The following is a 21,855-nucleotide window of genomic DNA, read 5'->3' as shown; positions in this document are numbered from 1 at the left end:
AGCTTTCAATTTATTTGTATCTGGACGGATTTCTTCTGAAGCAAGTATTTGGCCCATGTACTTCACTGAGACAAGTCGAAGTATCAATTTCCTCATCTCTTGCTCTGTTGAGAACCGCTCTAAGATGACAGTTGTGGTCTCTAATGGCGTCCTCCATCGTACAAGAATGTTATCCATAATGGCTGAAGGCCCCCTAACAACACTTCCTTGTTGCTTTTGCTAGAACTTCTTTCGGTTAGTTGGTTAAACTCCCCCTCGAGAATTATGGAGACGTCACCATTGTTGGTGAAGGACTGCAAAATTTAGACCTATGCTCGACGCTTACGGCCTTTGAGCAGGGAGGAATATTTATCATGCCACACCTGCTGTGACACGGGACCACGATTTTTGCAGTCTTATGCAAAGGACCGCCCATTTCATCGCCTCTTACGATAAGCAAGGGGTACTGAGGACCTATTCTAATCCGGATTCCCACGGGATGAACTCCTGTGGAGTTGTTAGTCCGAATGGTAATCGTTCCCAAGGATGCCTTCCAAACGGAGTCCAGAATGTGGTAAGTGGCCTTAAGTTTGCCAGAAACATTGTCATCTACAGTTGGCATTTTGTGGTGTGGTCTTTGTATGAATGGGTTCTTTTGGATCAATACACAGTCTCAGCTCTCCAGGTTTCCTGATAGCTCCAACGTTGCTTATCCAATTAGTGGGTGATGTAACTTCATTCAGAATACCTTTTTGCACTAAAGAGTCTATCTTGACCTTAAACTCAGCCTTGAGAGAATGTAGCACTCTTGGCCTGTCATTGTATCGCTATACCAGTGAGTTCAATATGATACTCGCCCTCAAACTCACAAAGGCAGTATAAACACAGCCTTGAATTCTACCGAGAATATGTTCCTTGGAAATATGCGTAAATGGTGACGATACGGTTGACACCTTGTTCACTGCGTTTACAGTGAGAAGACCATGTTTCTCACGACCCTTTTCTGAAAGCATGACTGTTTGATCCACATCAACTACATGAAAGGCAAAGAGTTCTTATCTTCAAGTTTGGAGAACACTGCACTCAAGTGTAGCTATACCACGTGGTATCAGTTTCATTTTCCAACTATTTTCTTATAGTATGTTTTACATCCTGTGTGGATTCAAGAGTCTGAGTCATCCTGATGCAGTTTTACAGATCGCATTCTGTACATTTTCTGTAAGGGATTCTTCTCTTTACACTTCCTTCAAGTCTGACCATAAGCTGGGCATTTATTTCTGCCTTCGAGTGTGTCCCACCACAATGAACGATCCTCTGTGGTTTTCTTTCCCTTGTTGGTTCCTTTAGGGTGATATGATGTTTCCTTTATCATTCACATATTTTACTTCCACTTGATCAGAACTATTACACAGAATTGCCTGGAGCTGACTTGATAGTTTTGTCCTGGGCTCCGTTCAAGATCGTAGCGGGTAGCCTAGGGGTGAGGTATGGTGGCTGATTTGTGCCATTTTATAATGCGTTGTCTTTTCGTTATTTTGAGGCGAAAAGTAGCTGCACAACTGTAGCTCTCTGAAAACATGGCTACGTCAACAAACGAAATCATTTGAAGCTGTGAGTTTTCGGGTCGTATGGGACTTTAATGAATATTTGAATGTATGTTTGGACACAAGTATAGTAGGAAAATATGTTAAGGATTTTTTATATTGATTGATTGATTGTTGTTTTCCGCCACACTGAACAAATTTTCAGTTATCTGGTGGCGCCAAGTTTTTTATTGGGGGAAGAGAGAGAGCCCAGATAAATGTACCTGGGAAGAGACCACCAATCTTCCGAAAGTAAACTGGGAAACTTTCTCACTTACCGGCGCGAGCGGGATTCGAACCCGCGCCGACAGAGGTGAGAGGCCGTGTGATTTTGAGCGCGATGCTCTAACCACTCGGCCACGGAGGCCCCCCCCCCCCAATTTTTTTAAATATTAAATTTTGGAGACAGCAACACAAGATTACAACGTTATCAGGCCTCAACCGTGCGCAGCTTTTTGTGTGCCGTAAATCGAAGGTTGTTATAAGGGGTGGATCTGTAGCTCTCTGTTCCGTCACTATTTTTTTTTTCCAGATAGTTTTGTCTAGGTCTCTTAACATCCTGGCTCTCGCTGCTGTGTCTTTTATTCCTAGCACGGTCGCGAATTATATCATTAGTCATGGTACAAAATTCACAAGACTTACTAAACTCTCTCAATCTGCGCTCGCGCCGGTAAGTGGGAAAGTTTCCCAGTTTACTTTCGGAAGGTCGGTGGTCTCTTCCAAGGTACATTGTATCTGGGTTCTCTCTCCCACCAATAAAAAAAAACTGGGCGCCACCAGATAACTGAAAAAGTGTTGAGTGTGGCGGATAACAGCATCAATCAACTTGAATCTCTCTATCTGCAAACATGATCATGCAGTGTTTTGTTCGGTATTTTGGTCACTCATGAAAACGTATCTTTAGAATTGTTTTCTGAGTAGCATGTTTCTCCAGAGCTTCCATGACTGCAATATCAAATGTCTTTCCTATCATCTTCAGGTTCTCGTAAACTTGATGACAACCCTCCCCAATGACAGCGAATAAAATGTAGCTATCCTAATAGCATCTTCTGTACGCATGACTCCAGTAATTAGTTCGTAATTAATTCACTGGGATTTGAAGAATTCACAATTTCCTTTAAGGTCTTCCTTCATATTCATCGGTAATGGAACCAGCAGTTCACCTCGGATAGACGTATTTCACTCCTGGGTAACGCCTCGAGTTTATTGCAGACTACACACAAACAAATGACGTAAGCACTAATGGGGCACAAGACAGATTTGACTAAATATCAAAACATGCTGATTCCTTAACACACTACTCTCACTTCTCTGCTCTGTTTATATTCAAGAAACAATATGAATTATTGAGATATCAATTAATATCAATTTCTAATTTCATTAAAAAAAACAAAACAAAAAAAACAAAAAAAACCCACACCAATCCGGGTAGACGCTTACTTTTTTATTTCTTCACTATCCTCTCAAGGACCGGTCTTCTTTCTGTGGGCGCCATTTGGATCTATATTTAATGAATAAAACATGGCATTTAAACATTAAAATATCTCGGCTGAATATTCGGAATTATCTCGGAGGAGTCCTTCCTACATGTACTTCCTGTCTGAATTTTTTGTATCTTATTATCGCGCACAGGAGCGGCTGATATACTGAAGGCCGCATGGTGTAATGAGAAATCTTTTCTTTTTTTTTCATAGTTCTGAATTAAACCTTTCTAAAAATATATGAATATAAGTCTTGATTACTGTAAGCAATACGTTTCATTTTATTCATTAATATGTTGTACAGTGTGACCGTTGAGACGAGCGAAGCCCATTGACATCTTGCAACACGACTTATAGACATTTTATCCGCCTTTTTATTTAACGCGGGAAATATAACGCGGTGGATGTAAACAGTTACATTGTGACGTCATATTAGCTGCAATGTTTTTTCTTCTTCTCTGAAACCAAGCAAAAACAAAACGTTTGAAGCTATGAGAAAGCTTGTCTGGAATTTAAAAACTTTTATGTTACTTTCTTAACAATCTAATCATTTTAATTACGGGTTTGTCAATGAAGTATACCGCAGTGACGACGACATTTTCCCAGAAGCATTATTAGTAATACTCATCTTTTTTCAGCTGATGAAGAGCAAATCACGTGACTCATATGTGTTATCATTGGAGCGAGCTCGTCGCGACGCTTCGCTCCGCGAGCTTCGCTCGCTATAAATGAACTTATGAAATGTATTTTGGTTATTTTAAAATCTGCAACGTAGTCTTGCCATCGCATTCTATTAAGACACATTAGGCACATTTCTAAAACATGTTTAATTTATGCAATCTATTGAAACTCAAAATCAAATGATAGTCATGTCTGCTTCATTTGCATACCACCATGATGATACTTCAACATTCTATATATCAATTTAGCTTCTTCAATACAAATTGCCTTATAAGCACCAGCGGACTTACAATTTCAATTTGGAGGAAGTGGGGGGAATCTGAGAGACAAGGGATTCTGTTGGTCGATTTAGGTCCACAGCTCGCCCTGATTGGGGTGGGTGGGTGGGGGGGGGGGGGGGGGGGGGGGGGGCAAAGCCCTCGGAACGTCCCGTGTTTAATTGTATTTCAATAATGAAATCTGGTGTAAAACTAATAGAATTTTCAAATACACGTGCAACAATCTAATTTGGGAATAAATAATGTTTCAGTTTTCAAACTTCATCTAAATTATGTTTGATAACGCTGTTGGCTTCCTGTGTTTAACATCGATTTGGGTGACGTCCGTATATTTATCTGCGAACTTCCTCGATATACATGTTTTAGCACTTAAAATGATTTATTTGAAGTTCTATTGTTGCAATTTTAACCGGACACATCCAATATTGAAACCTAAAATATGGATATTTCGTACACACACACACACACACACACACACACACACACACACACACACACACACATATATATATACACTGAGTGGCCAAAAGTATTGCAACAAACATGGCTGACGTCATCACAATTTTACTCGCTTCAAATCTTATTTTTATTGCTGACGCGTAACAAAGTAAGCTTGGGTCGTGATGTCAGGTATGCGAATTAACTAGGGTACGAATTATATGGGGAACCGTTTGTAATTCAAAGTAGCAGACGATTTCCGGTAAGGTATCGAATGAAAACAATGTCGAAGAATGAAAGAGAATTGTCAAAGGACCTAAAGGAAAGGATCGTAATTCTAAATTCAAAGGGATTTAATGACAACAAAATTAGTGAATCATTGGGAATCCATCGAAGCACTGTTGGACGAGTTTTGAAAAAATTCCGTCAAAAAGAAAGTGTTAAAAACGATCCCCGGAGTGGAAGACCCCGAGTGATAGATGAGAGGGGTGATTGGAAACTTTATCGCATTCTGAAAACTAACAGAAGACAATTTCTTCAAGACATTACATCAACTTTTAATAGGAATGAAGGTACAAATGTGTCCAGGAGAACTGTTCGTCGTAAGTTACACCAGGAAGGATACAGGAGGGGCAAAATTCAGAAAACACTTACAATCGCTAAAGTCAACAAACAACGCCGAATTTTGTGGTGCCGAGGAAAAGACATTGGAAACCTGAACAGTGGTAGAAAGTTATTTTCTCAGACGAAACACAGGTAGTCATTGGACAAAATTACTCTGTGAGTTTGTGGAGAAAATCGTCCGAGAAGTGGAAACCTTACCGTCTGAACTAACGCAAAACGCCCGTGAGAGTAAGTTGTATGTTTTGGGGGTGTATTACCTATTATGATATTGGTGTTCGTGTACCTGTTGATAGAAATCTAAACTCAACAAAGTGTATTGAATTGCTGGATAATCACTCATGGCCCGTTGTTAGCAAAGTTTTTGGAAATCAGCAATTTATTTTCCAAGACGATAATGACACCCTCACTCCTCTAGACAGACCAATACTTGGAAACAAGAAAACGGTATTCCAAAATTCAAGTGGCCTGCACAGTCCCCGGACCTTAATGTCATTGAAAATGTCTGGCGTTGTATCAAAATGAAACTGTGCCGTGAGTTTGATGATATTAAAAACCGGGATGACCCAATGGCTCCAGTGACAATAATTTGGAATGGCCTCTTTTAAACATATATCCGTATCTTCCATGCTTCAATATCTTCAAGACTACGACAAGTTATTATTCAGAAAGACTTTGCAACAAAATACTAGGAAAAAATAGTAAATAAATAATGTTAATTTCATTGAAAGTTGGTTTTTTCCATGCAGCTGATATTTACATTGTGATGACGTCAGCCATGTTTGTTGCAATACTTTTGGCCACTCAGTGTATATATTTCAAAGTCTGAAGTGCTCTTACATAAATGATAGTATCCTTTTAAAAAGTGAGTATTAAAATTAAGTTGTTTCTTGATTTTGTTTCCAATTTCGATATAACTAAATATTTTATATATTACAATTTCCGTGTATTAATTTGGAAGTAGTTTAGAATATTTAAGATTGTAGCGGCCGATTTGATGCAGATGTTTCAACAGAATGATCTTGATGAAACTGTCCTGCTTCCTTGCCATATGCTATGCTGTTTTTCATGTTACAGATGACATAAATGAGGTCTCTTTACTGATCTTGAAGTTGAACTCTGACCGAATACAGAAGTATTTAGTAATAGAAGATTTTTCTATTGTCTATTACATTTGAGGAATCAATATTCTTTATTCCAATAATCAAATACATATCTATGTCAATCAGTAATAACTTTCCCTTTGTCTAATTAGGCGAGAGCTGAATTGCAAGGCTACCGCTATTGAATTCTATATTTAGATCATCCAAATCTACTAGCGGCAGTTTTCCCTGGTATATCGGTTCTAGCGATTGATGTGCTTTTAGACCATGCTTCAAACCACATCAAATGAATGAACAACGCCCCTTTTCCGACACCCCTGTAAATGTAAGATTTTACTGTTAGACTGACTCTATGACTATTTATGCTGCATTACTTACTGTGTAAGTATCACAAAATAAAAACACTGATGACTCTCATGACGTAATTATTATCTCCTGATATTAAAGAGTTCCAATAGTCTGTTTTTCTTTATTAGTGATATGCAGTTACTATATATTTAATTTACTAAATAAAGAAAAAACAGACTATAGAAACTCTTCAATATCAGGAGATAAAAATTCGTCAGGGAATCTTCATTTGAACAGAAAAGTAATCTTAACAACAGAAAGGGCATGAATATTCATATTATAAAATATGCAGTCATCTACAAGTAGTTAAATTAAAGATTGTTTAGGTTCGAATCCCGTGAGAATAAGTGAGAAAGTTTCCCAGTTTACTTTCGGAAGGTCGGTGGTCTCTTCCCAGGTACATAATGATTGTATCTGGGTTCTCTCTTCCACCAATAAAAATTGGGCGTCACCAGATAACTGAAAAATTGTTGAGCGAGTGAGGCGGAAAACATCAATCAATCAATCAAGGACCCCATGATTAGGGTGGGGTCACAATAGGAGGTCAAAGTTTTATATGGGAATATCCAGGATATCAATTAAAACATGTCTCTTCAAGAGCAGTAGGGTCACAGTAAATCATATCAAAATGCAACTGCTCCCAAGTTGTATGAATTCAAGTTTTTTTTAATGCCGTCAACTACATTCAGAGGGGGGGGGGGGGGATTGTTTTTTGTCCTATCTGTCTGCTGGAAGCATTAATCTTGTTCATGTTATTTGAATGGTGAATGATAGGGCTTTCATATTTAACATGTGCAACCCTTGTGGCGAGACTAGTGTTGTTTGGCACTAAAGTTGTGACCATGATTTTGTAGTTCGATTTGCTTTATTAGCTGACCTGTTTTATACGCTCATCGATGACGGGACGTATTATGGTATGGCGTTGTCCGTCTATCTGTTCGTACCTTGTAGACAGGATACAGACCAAACCGTACGCTCCAGGATTTTACAAATTGGTTATTTGATCACCATGATGAGAGAAAGATGCCTATTGTTTTTCAAGATCAAAGGTCAAGGTCGTAGTATTACTTTGTAGGAAAACCTTATAGGCAGGATGCAAACTGGACCGTAAGCTCCAGGATATTGCAACTTGGTACATTTGATCACCATGATGAAAGGAAGATGCCTATTGTTTTTCAAAGTCAAAGGTCAAGGTCACAGTATCACATAGTAGAAAAACCTTGTAGGCAGTATACAGACCAAACTGTTTTAGCGAGTACGTTCAAACTTGGTACACATACACCTTATGTCATGTGGAGGATGCTTATTGTTTCTCAAGGTCAAGGTCGTAGTAACAGGATACAGACTGAGCTGTTGGGGCTAGGGCCATCAAACTTGGTACACATAAACCTTATGCCAAGTGAAAATATTAAATAGAGAGTACATGATTTGTCTGTTTTTACGATGCAAAGAAAGTATGTCACACCCTGATGATTGCTGATACTGCATGAAACCAAGTTCTACTAATCATGGAGTAAGAAAAAACACCCTATATTAGCTTTTCACAGGCGTATTATGTACGGTTGGTGGTACTCTTGTTATATTCTTATGAGGCAGAATTTATTCAAAGGCTTCTATATGAGAAGAATGAAGCTCTTTCTGTGGTCTTCAACTCAACATTACGAGAGAGACTTGTAAGTTGTTAGATCTTGTTCCCAATCCCTTTGGTTTCACCAATAAATGATATGTTCAAAACAAACAAACAACATTTAGATATAACGACGCCGTTTTATCTGTTATAAATACTCATTCTCATTCATATATTGATTCGATATATCCCAGCAACACAACCTTCCACGCCTGCTTCACACGTGGATATTTCATAATAACTATTATTTTAACTCTTAAGCCATAAGCATCTAAATGACAAAGACGGATTTCATTGTTTCAAAGTTAAGAACACTACACGCGGAACACGAGGTCAGTATTTGATATCGACAAATACATGCATCGATATGGATTTTACTCTACTCTGAAAACTCTTATCATGGAGAATACTCGGTCATTAGTTCAGGATGTTAATTGAAACATCTAATTCAGATAGGACCAAGATTAATATTCGGTTGAATTGAATTTAATTTGATGATACTTAGGGAAAAACCACCAAGAAACTGCATTTTAAATTTATATTATTAAAATATATTGATGTAATGTATTTTATTGGGGGAAATAATTTATGCATCAAAGATGTAGGTACGGTTTTGGCCAAATTCTGCCCGGTTATTATGGAGGAAATTTATTTTGCGTTGAAGATATTTTCCTGTCAAATTTCTAAAAGAGTGACTCATAATAACTCTCAAAAGCATATGGAAATCAACTTATCTATGCGCATGCGTAGTATATAATCAAATAAAGTAAGGGCTTTGGGGCTATTTTTGGTGTTTTCGTGGTTTTTGTATAGATAAACCAGTGAAATTGAACACCTTCGTCGCCCGAGACAATTTTTATATGGATTGAAACTTTCAATGTTTTCAGATAAATGAAGTGTCGAGTTACAGTCAGAGCACCGTTTTTTTAACACACTGCAGTCACGTGAAGTTTTGATTTCCGGTGCAGACGTTTTATCGTGTTCGTTGTCAAACATATACAGGTATATGTTTATGCCATGACCATAACACGATTCTGATTTATCAATGTAAAATAGGAGACGGATTTATATAAGTGCTAGCACTTGTTTCCGAATCCTATTCATTTTGCACCTGTTTGTATGTTTCATGCAATGCTTCATTTAATAAATATAGTTTAAACCAAACGTAATATAATGTGCCGCTTAGGGCTGTCACGCCGATATAGGCCAATCTGAAAACATGAGTTATCTTTCCTTGATCCGGAACGTAGTGCCCTTGCGTAACAGTAGTTTAAGACTTCCGGGTAGTATATTCGAGAAGCGTCATTATCAACAGTGCAGAAGACCGCAAAGATATTGCTGTATAATTTTACAGTAATCATGCCAACAAATATGTTAACGTTAATAAAAAATCCCAATGCATAAGTTTATTTCATACACGTGAAAATAACCAACTTTGCATGTAAAAATAATAGAAAATTAATGTTGTAAGTAGAGGAGGACCCACCCCCCTCCCCGATAGAATGTTCTATCGTTAAAGTGATGTAATTTCCTACGGCGGGCCTGTCATGAGACGCAGTTAGATTATTCTAACTACCCTTCCCCCTCCCACTTTCCAGGATTTCACGTGTTTTATGACTGAAATTAGTATATATTATATATTGCATACATTTCATCAGGATCTTTAGCCCGTGTTTCAATAGTCAGATTTATAATAAAATATCAGTCAGAAGTTACTTGTTCAATATCAATGTAGTACATTCGGGTACCTGTAAAGTGCGAAACGAAATCGAAACGAAACGCAATCTACCGAAACGAAACGAAATCTGCCGACACGAAACGAAACCCACCGAAACGAAACGAAACCCACCGAAACGAAACGAAACCTACCGAAACGAAACGAAACAGATTGTATAATCGAACTCTTTTAATTATAATAATTAAAAATGGTATCTTAGGCCCCTGTTAAAGTTTACACATATAAATAAAATTCGCCTCCCCTTTGATGTTGGCTTTCGACTTGACTGATACAAAGTTTTTAAAATTGGAAGGGGGGGGGGTAAGCACAAAGTACATAGATACCATGTGCAATTAGCTTCGGATCCATAAATTTTAGAACGGAAGGTTACAGTCTCACAGGTCAGAAGTCTGAGGAAACACACTAAACCACAGGCACCTGAAGTATGGATATTACTACACCCCCCCCTTTTTCATAATTTTTTTTTTGGTGGCAATAATTTCTCTGAAATGTATGAATTCCCAGTCTATCTCATCCCTCTTTCGATTCATGTAATCGTTTCATGCTTTTTGTAAGCTTTAGAGATTGGCCTTCTACCGGTATAATAAAATACACAAGGTAAGAAACAAAAATTTGTAAACAAACAGGGGGTCCCCGTTTCGAGTCACATTTTCCAAGTAATTACAGCGTTACCTAAGGAATTTTGGCGAGCGGCAGGTCGGGGAGATGTCATACTACAAGTCTCTTCAACTCCAAACCCATCTCATCTCTTTTATTTGACAAAATCTTGCGTGCGTTGATCGGACAGGGCTTCATCTCTTCCACTGGCAGCCAAAAAGGAGGTCACAGAGTACGAATTTGTTGTACGCTCCGTATGATTGGTTCGCAAAGACATTGCTTAGTCTCGGGATCATCCGAAGGGTCTCGGGATTATTCGCGGACCAATCACACGACACGTTATAAATTCGTACTCTGTGACCTCCTTTTTGGCTGCCAGTGGAAGAGATGAAGCCCTGTCCGATCAATGCACGCAAGATTTTGTCAAATAAAAGAGATGAGATGGGTTTTGAGTTGAAGAGACTTGTAGTATGACATCTCCCCGACCTGCCGCTCGCCAAAATTCCTTAGGTAACGCTGTAATTACTTGGAAAATGTGACCCGAAACGGGGACCCCCTGTTTGTTTACAAATTTTTGTTTCTTACCTTGTGTATTTTATTATACCGGTAGAAGGCCAATCTCTAAAGCTTACAAAAAGCATGAAACGATTACATGAATCGAAAGAGGGATGAGATAGACTGGGAATTCATACATTTCAGAGAAATTATTGCCACCAAAAAAAAAATTATGAAAAGGGGGGGGGGGGTAGTAATATCCATACTTCAGGTGCCTGTGACTAAACGAGGGATGGGGTCGTCGGTGTTGGATCCGCTTTTGGGCATGAATACATGTTTCAGTATTTTTTGCTCTAAAGACAAATATATGTATACATGTGGATATTGTGTATTTGTATGTAGTATATCAAACGGTGGATTCTGAAAATATCCTCCCATTCTCTTTGTGATTTCTGCTTAAAATTCCCTTGTTCATAAGCCTTTTCAGTTTACAAAATGCCGACCTCCTCCTAATATTATTGCATTAAAAAAATTCCGTTTTCCGTCCCGTTTTCAATTCTCCGTCTTAGCAACACCCAAAATGTATAGAGTTTTTCCATTAATGACTGAGTACTCGCACCTCAGCAGTTAGAGATAAAATAAGAGGTTAAGAGCTCTTCCTGCTTTCAATTTTCTCAGACACCAGCTTCTTCAAACAATGTATCTATGCCCAAAGGCGGATCCAACGTCGGCGACCCCACCCCTCGTATAGTGTGTTTCCCCAGATCTCTGAGACTGTAACCCTCGGTTCTGAAATTTATGGATCCGAAACTAATTGTGCATGGCATTTAATCAACTACGGATATGTACTTTGTGCTTACTCCCCCCTTTCCAGCTTTTAAACTTTGTAACAGTCAAGCCGAAAGCCTACATCAAAGGGGAGGCGAATTTTATTTATATGTGGTAACTTTCACAGGGGCCTAAGATACCATTTTTAATTATTATAATTAAAAGAGTTCGGTTATACAATCTGTTTCGTTTCGTTTCGGTAGGTTTCGTTTCGTTTCGGTGGGTTTCGTTTCGTTTCGGTAGGTTTCGTTTCGTTAGATTTCGTTTTGTTTCGGTAGATTTCGTTTCGCACTTTACAGGTACCCAGTACATTCAGCGATAACAGTTCCGCCACGATGAACGTCTAGGTATGTCGGACTGACACCTCTGGATTTTGAAAATGTCCATCTCTTTGATTGGCGAGTAAAATTTATCCCAGCCTGTACTTGTAAGTGAGAGTCCACTGACAGATTTCCAGCTGACTACTCACAAATTTTATACAGTTTCAAATACAAGTATAACCACAAAGAAATTCATCGTCACAAACCATCTTTAAACTGACATTTACACATACAATTGTTTTGAAAATAAAATAACTTATAATTGAACGCCCTGAATTTATAGTCGGCAAGAGTGTGTACCTGTAAATACAGCCATTTGGGGTAAAATATTTGGAGTTTTACTCAAATTATTTTGTAAATTTGTGGCGAAAAGGGGGATCTAAATCTGTCATTGCAATTTATGTTACAGTATGACACGATACGTGCCTATATATAATCACTTACATTTCAAGGGGGCTAAAACGAATAAAAGAGGGAAGATACAGAGACGTCAAAAGCATTCTATTGGGGGTTAAACTTACCTTCCCCCAGAAGGTACATTTGAGAATATACCCCCCCCCCCCTCCCCGGATCACACGGGTCTATGAAAAATAATTTATATCAATCGAGCAATATTGAATAAAATTAATTAATTTTTTTTATTTAATTACCTATTTTTCTGCATTTTAAACATATCAGTTGATATTTTAAAACAATTTCAGTCTCATGCTGCAGTGTACAAATGATTTGCACACAGAATTAACACGTCCAGGTACTTTGGAGAAAGTTACCCAAACATTGCGATCTGGTTTATTTTTGAAAGAATCGATTGGTAGTGGTGGAATAATTTTAGCGCTGATAAAACAATGAGAGCGTTGATTTCCTAATTCAATTGATTTTTTTTATTTTGGAGAGGGGGGGGGGGGCATGTTATGCAAGATCTTTGCACGTGTCGATCCTCGTAAAAACCCGAGCTTTGAGTTGATGAGATACCATCATCTCTTGAGAATCAGAAGTTCTGTTCTGATTTCATTCAAAATAATTATGTCAGTCGTTATTGGAGACATATGTAAACAAATGATTTCCAATTCAGTTTTTAACCCCCCCCTCCCAACCCCCGAAAAATCACAGCCGACTCGATCAAAAAATTCGTTTTTGTTTCCATTAACATTTTCTTACTCTCTCGTACAAATGATTTCAATTGTTTACGATTTTGAACAACACCCATACTAATATAACTCTTATAATATATGCGCAGCCTGTGTGTTACTACCCGGAAGTTGTCATTCACACTAAATGTAAGAATACAAAGAGAGATAACTCACGTTTTCGGAAAAGCCTATAAGGGAGAAGTGGAGAGAATTTTGTTTCCAAAAGCAAAGCAAATTTCTGTTGTGTCATGCACCACTGGTTGTTTTGAAGGAGTTACGGTGGTTGCACAACCTTAACACATTTTCAACAGGTATATATTAAAAGGCTTTGCAATTTTGCTAATGCTATGTTTTTTAAATGAAAAGTGAAATCCATTAGTAATTGATTATTAACTTTAATAGCAGTGTTAATTAATTAATTGCTCTTAATTTCAACTCCTTTTCATTAGGGGGTAGAAAAATATGTCCCTTGAAACCGGGCTTTAAAACATCATATATTTTACAATCCTTATTCCTATCAATAAATAACCATTTAATTTGTCATATTACTTTATATTATTGAGTAAAAAATGGTTATTCTTCATTTTTCACACTTTAACCTCATTTGCAATTGATCATCATTGAGTGAACATTTTCGTTGTGTTTTGGTCTGTAAACATATCCCCCTAAACAAAAGTTTTGTTATAAATTTAAGAAAGACAATTTATAATATCTGCAAAAAAGAATTAACGTTTCACGGGGGATGTTTTAAAGATATTTTCCGTTTTTCTTTGATTCCTATATGGTGAAATACGTGATTTTAACCCAAATTATAGAGTTATCTCTATTTGGTTTTTTTTTTTTCAAATAAATTAACTTTATTGATTGATTGTATCTTGTTAAACGTCCCTTTCGCGAATTTTTCATTCATATGGAGACGTCACCAAGACCGGTGAAGCGCTTCAAATGTAGGCCTATGCTCGGCGCTTACGGCCATTGAGCAGTGAGGGTTCTTTAGCGTACTACACCTACTGTGACACGGTACATCCGTTTTTAAGGTCATTACAGAGGATCCGTGACATTCACATCTGATGCCGAGCGTTTGGCGATGGAACTGTCACTACCTGTTTAAACGACTTAAGTCTGTCGCGGCCGGGATTCGAACCCCGACCTTCCGCATGCGGGGCGAACGCTCTACCTCTAGTCCACAGAGGCGGTAAAACCAACTTTAAATATGTACATGTATATTGACGTAAAAAGCATTTAAAAAATGATAACATTAAAAAATTGACCAGAAGCAAGGCGGCGAAAAAATATTATTGTTCGCAGTTCTTTAATATGATTGAGAAAGAGTTCAAAATTTTTTTGTAAAACACATCTTTTTGGTGTATGTTACATATATTACTACACTTTAATACTTTGTTAGATATAATGAAGAAAAAGTTGTAAAATCTTCTGGTAGTTTTTAAAAGTTGATATCATTATTTTGTTCGGTAGTCATGTATCTCCGGACTGTATACATGCATCCGATAGGGCTCACTGTGGGTGTGACCGGTCGACAGGGGATGCTTACTCCCCCTAGGCATCTGATCCCACCTCTGGTGTGTCCAGGGGTCTGTGTTTGCCCAACTATCTATTTTGTATTGCTTATAGGAGTTATGAGATTGATCACTGTTCGTTATCTTCACCTTTCATGCAGAGAAATGCAATTTTGCTTCATTCAGAGACTCTCGATAGGTTTTCTAACACAAATATTGTTAAAAAAGAAGTTTATAAACCTTATTTTTCTGTCATTGAAATAGTAAATCACAATTTTGCAACAAAAGTATTCGACACCAAAGTGACAGCTAGTGTTGCTTGATGGTATAAAACGAAATCCACTTAATTTTTTGTACATCATGATCTAAGTAATGGAAGAGAAATCTGTGTGTCGTTAAAATTTTCCAACAAGCTGATAGCATCACCAAATGCAAAAAAAGTGGTTTTTAAAAAAGGAGTCGGAGTCATCTCGGTGTTTTGATTAATACTTCAAACGTCCCCGCTACCACTCGTAGCAGTTTGTATCCGGTATTGGTGATGCACAGGATATACACGTGATGCAATGATAGACCCCCTCCCTTTTTAAAATTGCAAATGTTATAATACAATTAACAAAAACGTCGTGTTTTAATCAACACATTGTTCTAAAAATTAAGTTCCTATGTGCCCCTTGTAGCTCCCATATTTAACGTAAACGACATTGAAGAACGACCTCGAGATCGCAAACCTTGAGAATATATACTCATACATGTATTGTGATGTCACACTAGCGATACCTCCGTGTACCCCCTAGCAAAATTTGGCCAGCGATTGGATTTTCTAGTTGCACATCAATTTATTCTGTAACAGAACTTACATGTACGTGTACAATGTGAGAAATCACGAACCACCATTTTGTATGATATACAGTTACATGTAACACAGGCACTTGTTTCATACTTGAGTTCCCCCTCCTTAATAATACCACTTGTTTCATACTTGAGTTCCCCCTCCTTAATAATACCACTTGTTTCATACTTGAGTTCCCCCTCCTTAATAATACCACTTGTTTCATACTTGAGTTTCCCCTCCTTAATAATACCACTTGTTTCATACATGAGTCCCCCCTCCTTAATAATACCACTTGTTTCATACATGAGTTCCCCCTCCTTAATAATACCACTTGTTTCATACTTGAGTTCCCCCTCCTTAATAATACCACTTGTTTCATACTTGAGTTTCCCCTCCTTAATAATACCACTTGTTTCATACTTGAGTTTCCCCTCCTTAATAATACCACTTGTTTCATACATGAGTTCCCCCTCCTTAATAATACCACTTGTTTCATACTTGAGTTCCCCCTCCTTAATAATACCACTTGTTTCATACTTGAGTTTCCCCTCCTTAATAATACCACTTGTTTCATACATGAGTTCCCCCTCCTTAATAATACCACTTGTTTCATACATGAGTTCCCCCTCCTTAATAATACCACTTGTTTCATACTTGAGTTCCCCCTCCTTAATAATACCACTTGTTTCATACTTGAGTTTCCCCTCCTTAATAATACCACTTGTTTCATACATGAGTTCCCCCTCCTTAATAATACCACTTGTTTCATACACGAGTTCCCCCTCCTTAATAATACCACTTGTTTCATACACGAGTTCCCCCTCCTTAATAATACCACTTGTTTCATACATGAGTTCCCCCTCCTTAATAATACCACAACGAACCTAACTAGATTTCGGACACCCCTCGTTTCAAGTCTCATTTTACGATTAGTTCGCTATTCATTCTCACTTTTTTGATATAAGTCGCTTTAATAGACATTGTCCTTGCTGGTATATCGTTTTCAGCACCTTACACGAAGCCCCATGCCTGTAAACTACTTGTTTATTCATCGATTCCTCCCGTGGAACATTTTCAGACGATCCATCTACTACAACAACTTTCGGTTTGAGATCTACGGACAGAATGTTTTTATAGATATATAAATGTCTGTGAAATATTATTTTTTGGGCTATGCAGGTCTAAGTAATTGAGCTCTGTTGAAAAAAAGACTTTCGTTTAAACTTCAGTTTCGTGACGTCACGACATGGTAGTCAGACCTTGTTGGTGGGAAAGTTCAAAATATCGATAATATATGTCCATTGTTAGATTGTTGCGAGGAAGTTTAGACCGTTGAAGCGACGGATGAGAAGGGAAATCATTTCTGAGTTTAACCGTGTCCGAGAATAGGTTTGTTTCGGCGAACTTAATGATAAAATCGGACTCAAATCGAGTATTTTCAATCTTTGTTCACTGCAAATATTAATCCTTTTGGGGATCTGGAACATAATAGGTACCGTACCGAAATATATGCTCCCTTGCATGCATGTTGTAAGATGCAGAGGCGACTCCATGAATCACGGTTAGGGGGCGAAACTTCATGAGACAGGGGGTCTTGGGGACGCCTTGATACCCCGGGTGGGCGGTCCAGTGCGAAACCCTGGTGGGGGCCCAGGGAGCGAAGCCCCTGAATTTTACAGATTTTATAGGGCTTGAAAAATGTTCCCTACATGTATGTAATCATTTCTACCATTTTCTATCTGCCTTGATAAGGTGAAATTAATCAAATTACGCAAATTTTAAGGGTTTTGGGGAAAAAAAATGTAAGTTCTCCCAATAAAAGTAAACAATTCAATGAATCAAAATATTTTGTCATTTATTTCTCCGAGAGTGGAAGAGATTAGTACTTCTATTGTCGTTTACATTTTTCTAAACAAGAGATCACGGTTTACCTTCAATTTGAAAATTTTAGGGGATGGGGGGGGGGGGCAAGCTGCGCCCCTCCCCTTAAATCCGCTAATGAGATATGAGTAAGTTGTTGCTGTTATAAACACGGTTTTTTCATCGTGAATCAATGCTCGAGCAATTTCTTTTTACCGGTACCACTCTGCCTCAAAACCAGTATACATGTAGAATGGCCATTCTTCGCCTTGTCGAAAATCAGCTGTTCGAGTTTGTGAGTGTACTTAGTAACCAATCAAATTACGTTCCAATATTTTGATATTACGACCGGAAGGAAATTGTAGTAGATGGATCGTCTGAAAATGTTAAACGGTAGGAATCGTTGAAGAAACAAGTAGTTTACAGACATGGGGCTTAAATTCGTGTAAGGTGCTGAAAACGATATACCGGCAAGGACAATGTCTATTAAAGCGACTTATATCACAAAAGTGAAAATGAATAGCGAACTATTCGTAAAATGAGACTTGAAGCGAGAGGTGTCCGAAATCTAGTTAGGTACCTTGTGGTATTATTAAGGAGGGGGGGCTCATGTATGAAACAAGTGGTATTATTAAGGAGAGGGATTCATGTATGAAACAAGTGCCCGTGACATGTAACTGTAATATAGGGATTGTGTAATAAAATGGATATACACAAAATAATTAATAAAACTATGGCTGTAAATCATGCATCTAGTCCATAAAGTACATGTAAAAATCATTAGAAATTAATCAAAAGTCTAAAATCCCGTTCCAAAATTTTACTCTAGATTCCACATTAAATCACCTCTCCATGACTGCAATCTATAAATCACAAAATATCATACAAAAAGCTCCAGCATTTTTTACTCGCTTGACTGTCCGTTTCGGTCTGTTTCTTTGTTTGATGTGCTTCAGAAGTACAGGTATCGTCATACCAAAACGATAATTTAAAAGGTGGAATTTCGAACAAAGCAATCAATGAATTTATGAAAAAAAAATTATTTTTTTTTTGCAATAAGACATGCGCAACGCGTGCAGATTATTCGTGTGTTGAGTGAACCTTAATTGGTTGGGTGTAATTTTGTTAGAGTGTAGACGAGATATACTAGTTAGTAGTCGGGCCGATAATTACAGTGATCCGTTTTATATACAGGACATACTCCCGATCCGATTTCTTCCGATTACAGTGATCCGTTTTATTTACAGGACATACTACCGACTGATTTCTCCGGATTTCAGGGATCCGTTATTTAGCAGTGTGGTGTCGGAGTACATGCAACGCTGGAAAATTAAAACTTGGTAATTCATACATTTTTTGTATAATTGTATTTCTATAATCCCGATTTTCCCTTCCTTCTAGAATTTGAAAGATAATATCCAATTTATATCCATATTTCTAAACACGATAAATAATGGCGAGACTCTTACCGTATGCCTCGTATCTCAGTGGAATAACGTGTAGACATTTTATTTTTGTTTTGCGTCCTAAAACATGTCAGTCAATGCACGACCGACATTGCCCGATAAATATTGTGTATTAGATACAAACTATTACACGCATGATTTTAATATGGACAAGTTTTTATTTTGTGATAGGAATGTTCAGAAGCTGTATGGTCCAAATTACAATATTTTTTCCATCACGTAAAAACGCTATTAAATCATCGCACGTATGTAGTTATGAGGCTGTATGACATATCATACATTATTATACCCCCCGCAACAAGTTGTGGGGGGTATACTGGAATCGGGTTGTCCGTCTGTCTGTCCGTCCGTCTGTAGACGCAATGGTTTCCGGGCTCTAAAGCATTATCCTTTCCACCTACCATCACCATATCATACATATGGACTACCCATGGGATGAAGATGTTCCCTATCGATTTTGGGGTCAAAAGGTCAAAGGTCAAGCGCACTGGACATCGAAGTAGCAATATGGTTTCCGGGCTCTAAAGTGTTATCCTTTCCACCTACCGTCACCATATCATACATATGGACTACCCATGGGATGAAGATGTTCCCTATCGATTTTGGGGTCAAAAGGTCAAAGGTCAAGCGCACTGGACATTGAAGTAGCAATATGGTTTCCGGGCTCTAAAGCGTTATCCTTTCCACCTACCGTCACCATATCATACATATGGACTACCCATGGGATGAAGATGTTCCCTATCGATTTTGGGGTCAAAAGGTCAAAGGTCAAGCGCATTGGACATTGAAGTAGCAATATGGTTTCCGGGCTCTAAAGCGTTATCCTTTCCACCTACCGTCACCATATCATACATATGGACTACCCATGGGATGAAGATGTTCCCTATCGATTTTGGGGTCAAAAGGTCAAAGGTCAAGCACACTGGACATCGAAGTAGCAATATGGTTCGGTTTGTCATGCCATTTGTTTTTTACACTCAGAAAAGAGGTAGTTTATACCTATTACCAAAACCCTTTGGGAGATTGGGGTAAGCGGGGGGTATTCTTAGTGAGCATTGCTCACAGTACCTCTTGTTTCACCTGTTTTTACCAAAATTATTTGATTTTAAATCGATGTTTACAAATAAGCGGGTCAGTGACAGTCACGTGACCGGTTCAAACTTTCAGAACATCGGTGGTCTTATCTATATTGTTACAACAGTACTGTGCCATAAGTTTAATAGAAATAAAAATATCAAATACCTCTTAGTAAATCGTTCTTTTACGCTATTTCAGCTTTAAAACTAGACAGTTGCGTATGAGTTAAAACATCATGTTGGGATTCCCCTGACGCGCGTGGGTCTATTTATAGACGTATACTACTGTATAATATATATGTACCACACTATATTTACTTTCTAAATAATATTCTCACTGTTGTGTTGTCTATTTTGTATTGCTTGTGGGAGTTATGAGATTGATCACTGTTCGTTATCTTCACCTTGCATGCAGATGTTTTCAAGCATGTAATTAAGGGAAAGTTAATAACTTTATAAAGTAATTAATCTGCTTTAAAGTAATTATGTACAAAAATAATACATGAACATCGGGTCATACAGCTTTTTAACGAATACCCGGTTTATATGTTATCCACTGCTTCTTTATCAACCTATCTGTTGGATCAATTTGTGTTTTTCATTTTCTCACCAGAGAGCGCGTTACGCAAGCTTCACATACACCTGTCAACGCTTGGGATCACGTGACAATATAATCACATGATATAAACATTCTCGGTTTCCCTTCCCTTTAAAAGTTCAGGAAACAGGTGATACATCAGGCTCTTTTCATAGCCCACTGGCTCTTTAATAAGTACATATTTACCATTTAACTGTTTGTCTCTTATTTAACAAGTTTTATCGTAGTTTTACAGCCTTTCTTACTTTTGATTCCATGTTTACATTTAAATCTCCAACACGTGTATATCCTACATTCATACGCATATTACGAAGTAGTTCCAAATTTATGATCAGGAAATGGCGATTTTAAACAATTTACAGTAAGCATCAATTTAATTGCACCAAAAACATATCATAATATGATTAACTATTTAGTCCAAAACATAAATGTTGGATAATAGAAACTTTTACAAGATTTCTGTAAAAAGCCGTTGACAGAGGTGTATGCGAGGAGCTCACGGAAATCTGGGTAGAAAATGTTTGTTTTTAATTTGTGGATGATATCTGCATCATGTATTCTGTTATGGTCAGAGTGATGGAGGTACTTTACATCGTCATAATAGCTGACTTCCTTTTAAAACATGGATGAAAATATACATATCAGCAATATTTGTCTATTCTCCTTTAATGATCTATCGCCTTGCTGAGTAGCTCAGCACGTCGACTGCTGAACTGTAGATCGCGGGTTGGAGTCCAGCAGGGGTTTTAATTTTCTTTTTTAGATTGCTGTCTACGAAAATTGCAATTTTTTTACTAAATAAAGTAAATTTTAAAGTTTTCAATTTCAAAATATTGTACATATCCTCCACTTTTCATCCATATCAAATTTCTTTGTTGTAGCATACCTCCTTAACCTGAAGACATGGGCTGAGTTCAAGATCGTAGCGGCTAGGTAGAGATCGGTAGCGCTACAATCTTGAACGATGTGCTAGGCTAGCCTTACGTAGGGATAACAAGCGTTAATTCATACAGTGCTTTCAAAATGCCTAGGTATCTAGCCTAGCAGCTAGGCTAGCCGCTACGATCTTGAAATCAGCCCAGTAGAAATCAATCACAAAGAATTCAGATACAACAATTTATTTACAAATACACCAACAAAATGCACTACGTGTAACTTACAATGGACCTAATCAAAGTTCACAAAACAGCGTCCAGTGTTTGTATATTCACTCATACGCGAGAATAAGTTGTTATAATTCAGCCGTTAATTCTAATTCA

At 37.8% G+C, this 21,855-nt stretch overlaps 1 protein-coding gene across 16 annotated transcripts in view; it reads left to right on the top strand.

The window, feature by feature from the left end:
* Positions 1–21,855, top strand: part of LOC125666818 (beta-1,3-galactosyltransferase 1-like) — a 104,536-nt gene that overhangs the window by 5,893 nt on the left and 76,788 nt on the right. For 8 of the 16 annotated variants that reach the window (XR_008799329.1, XR_008799330.1, XR_007366923.2 and 5 more), the window contains exons 2-4: positions 2,685–2,794; positions 6,363–6,489; positions 18,704–18,796. The exons of 3 other annotated variants lie outside the window; for them this stretch is intronic. The gene's annotated coding sequence lies outside the window, so the exon portion shown is untranslated. Of the gene's footprint in view, positions 1–2,684; positions 2,795–4,518; positions 6,197–6,362; positions 6,490–18,703; positions 18,797–21,855 lie in introns of those variants that run through there. 5 more of the 16 variants (XM_056151941.1, XM_056151936.1, XM_056151940.1 and 2 more) reach the window with 4 other exon arrangements.

The sequence above is a fragment of the Ostrea edulis genome, chromosome 10, assembly GCF_947568905.1.
Source record: "Ostrea edulis chromosome 10, xbOstEdul1.1, whole genome shotgun sequence".
Taxonomy (NCBI): domain Eukaryota; kingdom Metazoa; phylum Mollusca; class Bivalvia; order Ostreida; family Ostreidae; genus Ostrea; species Ostrea edulis.
The sequence above is the reverse complement of the archived record's forward strand: the minus strand, read 5'-3'. Positions and strand labels throughout refer to the sequence as shown.